Source organism: Rhinopithecus roxellana, chromosome 14 (genome assembly GCF_007565055.1).
Source record: "Rhinopithecus roxellana isolate Shanxi Qingling chromosome 14, ASM756505v1, whole genome shotgun sequence".
Lineage (NCBI taxonomy): Eukaryota > Metazoa > Chordata > Mammalia > Primates > Cercopithecidae > Rhinopithecus > Rhinopithecus roxellana.
In genome coordinates, this window is record NC_044562.1 from 82,336,468 (window position 1) to 82,342,467 (window position 6,000).

The following is a 6,000-nucleotide window of genomic DNA, read 5'->3' on the forward strand; positions in this document are numbered from 1 at the left end:
AGTGGGAAAGCACCAGAGAGAGAAGATTGACATAGGAATATTTCTTCTCCAATTCCTTCTTTGCTGGGTTGCCCTGGGTTGGCACTGGACTCATTCCTCCCCCAAAAGTCATACTCCAATCAGACTGACCCTCATACAACTGAAGCTGCTTTCTCTGAGGTCTAGTAATCACCCCTCCCCTTGCTCCTTCAGGTCTGCTGCTGCATTGAGAGTGCTTTTGAATTCCTTGTAGCTTTCTCCTAACATTGCTGACAACTTTGTAAATGTCCCCTTCATGAAATTCTTCTATATGCCTCATTTCAGCATGCCATTTGTCTCCTGCCTGACTGATACAAGGTGATTCAATAGCTCATGAAAGTCAGCAGGAAGCAAAGATGTGCCTTGCTTCAGCTTGGGGTCTTAATCTTGTTAACTTTTGCAGATAAAGAAAAATAGTAACTGGGGGAACCACAATGAAGTCCAGTGCAGAATTCATAGCTATCATGGAAAGGTTACTCAGGTGGTCCAGATAGTAAAATTAACAGTCTAAGTAAATCTATCCAAATTTCTGAGGAATGAGAAGCCTTCCTTTGTCATCAGGTGAAGCCAGAAGAATATAGCCTCAACTGGAAAAGGGACAGTAATTAAAAGTGCTTTTCCCATCCTTGTACAATGGAATGACTGCCTCTTCATAACATCACAATCCTAAAACAACACCTCAATTAATTCTGATATATTAGTAGCTGAAAAAAATTCTCATTTCCAACAAAGGTAGGTAAGAATTATAGGATAAACTCTGCAGAATTTTTATACTACCCATCCACGCCATTACTCACTGTTACCTTTCCAAATACAAAGAGAAGAATGGTAAAACATAATCATATAAATCTCCACATTCATTTTGACATATTTGGCATGATATTTTCTGTGCTACGAAGTAATTATTCTTCAAAGAATGATGAGGTCATGTCAGTAAGTCGCAGGAACCAAGTAGAAGAGGCTTCCCACTGACCAAATCTGGGGCAAGTTGAGCATAAAAATAAATGATAGTAAAAGATTATAATTCATTGAATAAAATAAGAATCAACAAAAACATACTGATGTAAATAAATAAGGAAAAATACAAATCTGTTTCTTGCAGTTGAATGCTAACTAACAATTGTAGAAGAAATAATGGAGTTAGAAAATCACTATTTGGCAATCATCCTAATGACAATTGATTCATACAAGAATCATCAATGAGTATTAAAACATGGGTAAAAGTTTGATGAGGAATAGGATATTTACATCATCTTAAAGTATCTCTTCTCTATTAAATAAAAAATTTAAAAAGAAGAAAATATACTTTGGAGAAACACAGCAGACAATACCTTCAAAGATATCATCAATTATGAGACCAACTGATACTATGTGCCTCCTGATAAAATACACTGAAAGGGCCACATTACTTCTAACCATAATCTAACCAGAAGGAAAACCAAATTGAGGACACACTATAAAATAACTGGACCGAACTCTTTAAAAATGTCAATGTCATGAAAGACAAAGAAAGGCTAAAGAATTCCATGAGGTCAAAGAACTATGACAACTAAACACAATTCTGGATGGAATATCAAATAAAAAATAACAGATAAATAATACTATTGGGAAAGCTGAATACATTTGAATATGGACTATTTACTAGTTATTAGTATTATAATAGTGCTAATTTTCCCAATTTTGTTAAGACTAGTGTGCCTATTCCATGAAAATAGAAAATGTTCTTGTTCTCTGAAAATGCATGCTAAAATATTTAGGGGTGAATGCAACAATGTCTGCAACTCATTCTTGAATCAGTTCAAAGAAAAATGAGTTACATGTATATATATATATATGTATGTATGTAAACAGAAATAGATAAAAGTATAGATGTCTGTGTGTCTTTAGAAAGGGGAGGTTTTTTTTGGCTGTGTATTATTGAAGTGCCTATGCCTGTGTGTTCACACTATCATATTTTGTATGCCCTGGACTTTATAATTTCTACCTTCAAAATTAGATCTACTGTTTGTAATTAATTCAATGTATACTGGTTTTTTAACTACTATTCTCATTGCCTAGCAGTAATCTTCCTGAAAAGTCACGAAATGATTACCTTCCTTGTTCTTCATAATAGTCACTGTTTAATTAAAATAAGAATATTTTAGAAAAGATCTGTGGCATAGTGGTTAAGGCCCCAGTATTTGATGCTAAATAGATCTTATTTGGAGAATTGTGATAGACACTCTGGTGATTCTTTCTATACAATAACAGAAGGTGGCGCTTTGCTGTCTAAGCTGGGGACCAGACACTGTGGGTGTAAATAGTAATTCCAAACACAGCTCCACAGAGCAGCACCCCATGACAAAGTTTTCACATGTCTATAGTTAAGCCAGAAAATTAAGAATAATGCCATAAATATTTATAAAACTGAACATACCCAAGTTAAAGACCTTTATTCTAAAATTGTGTCTTTTAGATTATTTTCTAAAGACTAATACCATGTTTAAATGTTCTTTTGAAATGATGATGAGAATATGTGATAATGAGTTATTTGTTTTAATTTTTGGCCAAGTGTAAAATTGGCAACCTGGTGTCAGTCCTCCCATTTGTATTTTACTGGTGCATGAAATCCAGAAGTCTAGTAACCATTGGGATAGACAACTCTACTGCATAAGTTTGTATGTTTGTATATCTGTATCACAAAACCCAGACACTCGAACTATATAAACTTGTCACACTAAAGACAGCAAATATGTCTGGTAATTGCATATTCTTCATGTGTGCACTGGAATTTCTTATTATATAAGAAAATAAATGTGTTTCTAAATCACCATGAACTGGGTACAGCTGATAGTACTATTCTTCCTGGCACATGGAAATATCCCACTGAGGTTGTCAATCAATATTGATTTAATCAGTGTGGCAGCAAAGGCACTAGGGGAGGAAAATACTCTAGACAATCAAGAATAGATGGGAAAGTTGCATCACCAAGACATTCTTAAAATCACAAGTGGATAATTTGCAATATCAATTGATTTTACTCAATTGCTCGAGTCCTTTATCATTCCCTTAGAACACTCCTCATATTTGCGAATAACTCAGCCCCTCACCTCAGCAAGAAACAAGAGTACATCATTATAAACTTCCTCAGTTTCTTTCCTATCCAGTGAAAACTATCTAAGTCCCTTTTCCCTTCCCTTTTCTTTCCTTCCATTCTCTTTCTTTTTCCTTCCTTAGTTTTTCTTACTTTACCTCCCCCTCCTACCTTTTTCCTTTTATCCCTCTCTCCCTTCCTTCCCCCTTCTCTCTCCTTCCTTCCTTCCTTCCATCTGTCCTTTTACATCTTTTCAGATTAGGTTTTCCCATTCATTTCTACATTTTCAGATACCTTGCTCCATGACTTCTTCTCCTTCTCTTGTATCTTTATTCTTTCCCTCTTGACTGATCTTGTGTCTGCCTTTGCATTTTCAAAATCAGTTTTTCTAACCTTAAAAAATAACTTTGCTCAACGCTGATGCATTTTATTCACTGTGTCATTATCTCATTATTTTTAAAGGTTGGTTTCTAAAACCAGAGCTCTATATTCATTACCTTTACTCTTGGTTAAAATTAAAATAAATATAGGTCTCAGCGATATTCATGAGAAAATTTGACTGTGAATAATCTTGTTGGTATAAACACTTTGGATTTTCAAAATGTTATGCTAGCTGTTAACTTTCCCAATAACATTATGAGGGAAGGGCTGGAAAGTACAAAAGGTAGATATAGGAACCAAGAACATTATCCTTATGGAGCCAAGCTATACATACTCTGTCTCTGGTTGTCATAAATACACCTTCTATGTTCAATGCTTGCTTAGAAAGGCATGATGTTCACAGAGCAATTCAATTGTTCAGTGTGATGGGTTTTTTGTTTGTTTTCTCCCCACAGAATGCAACTTTATTTATGGGGATATGGAGACCAGAAAGTCCCTAAAATAAATTTGTGAAAAAAATTTTAAGGATAAATTCATTATGAAAAAATATATTGTTACAGAAAATTTAATTTTTCCTCTAAGTTGTTATGAACTGACTACCCCTGTGTTAATTAAATTTGCCATTATGCATGTGTATATTTTGTTGGAAAGCATTGAGATACAAGTCTTATTTTCCTTCTTCAAACTGTTTGAAATAAATTGTGACTCAAATTCAAATACCAGCCCAATGCTGAATCTTACTCTTCCAGAGCACCTTCTCTCTCTTCTTCATGGTCTCAAACGTGGCTCCTACTCTTACCACTCTAAATTAGCTACATTTGATCTTTATTCAGTCTTCATCGTATCTGGCAGATTTTTTAGAATTCGATGGTGATGATGATCATCAACTGCCTCTTTAAATTGCATCTTACTGTGTCTTCCATAAAACTAGAGCACCCTAGGCCTCTCACTGCATCTTTGATTCTTTTTGTTGTTGTTGTTGTTGTTGTTGTTGTTGAGATGGAGTCTCACTCTGTCGCCAGGCTGGAGTCCAGTGGCACAACCTCCTCTCACTGCAACCTCCACCTCCCTGGTTCAAGCAATACCCCTGCCTCAGCCTCCTGAGTAGCTGGGACTATAGGAGCACACCATCACACCCAGCTAATTTTTTTGTATTTTTTAACAGAAACGTGGTTTCACCGTTTTGGCCAGGATGGTCTCGATCTCCTGACCTCGTGATCCACCCACCCCGCCTCCCAAAGTACTGGGATTACAGGTGTTAAGTCACTGTGCCCGGCCTATATCTTTGATTCTTTGCATTTATTTTTTTTTCTCCTTTTAGATTTGTAGTGCAGCAACAGCTTTTTTGCTGAGTTGGTGCTGCATCTTCACCTGTTTGTTGGTCTTTTGTACTTGCATATTCAGCTATCACCTTAAACTTAATATGTCCAAAACTAGTCCCTTTATAGGCTATCCCTATCAGCCATCAACAAAACTAGCCAGAAGTCAACCTGCTTTCCCCATATCTGTTATTGTTCAAGTTATCTTTCTAATTTAGCAAAATAAATAAGTACAATTACAGGATATATTGAAGAACAAATGAGTAATGCTATGTGAGGATACAAGGGAAGGTGATATAATAGGAAAACTTCTTTCTTTCTTTTTTTTTCTTTTTAAACAGAGTTTCCCTCTGTCACCCAGGCTGGAGTGCAGTGGTGTGATCTCGACTCGCTGCAGCTTCCACTCCCCGCGTTCAAGCGATTCTCCTGCCTCCCAAGTAGTTGAGATTACAGGCACCCACGACTGCACCTGGCTAATTTTTGTGTTTTTGGTGGAGATGGGGTTTCACCATGTTGGCCAGGCTGGTCTCGAACTCAAGTAATCCGCCTGCCTTGGCCCCCCAAAATGCTGGGATTACAGGTGTGAGCCACCATGCCAAGCCTATAATGGGATAACTTCTGATCTGGGTTTTGAAGAATAAGAGGGGTAGGACAGCCAGGAGAGCAAAAATATCAGACCAATGGCCAAAACCACAGGCTCTAGAGTCAGATTGTCTGGATTCAAATATCAGCTATACTGATATTACAAAAGTTTCTTAGCCTCTCATTGCCTCAATTTCATCATCTGTAAAAATGGTAATAATAATTCTTATGAGGACTAAATGAGTTAACGGAAGTAAAGCTTTCAGATCAACAGTTTCAGGCATATAATTACTAAGTAAGTCTTTGTTCTAATGATGACAATCAAAGACACATATGAAAATGAGAAAATGACTTACAGTTTCTGTCCCTAGTGATAAGCAGAAAAGGGAGATGAGGAAGGGACTTTACTGGCCCAAGCAGAAATAGAAACTAAGATCCCATGACTCTATTGTCTACCTTGGACACTAAAATGGACAGTTCAGAGCATTTTCAAGAGTTCGCTATTGCTAATGTGAAAAGTGAGCAATGACAGTGACTGAGAGACAAGCAAGATTCAGTTCAAAAAGGGCTTTAAATGCAGGGTGGGGGTCTTGGTGATGAAGACCCATTCAGAAATTTGTAAAAGAA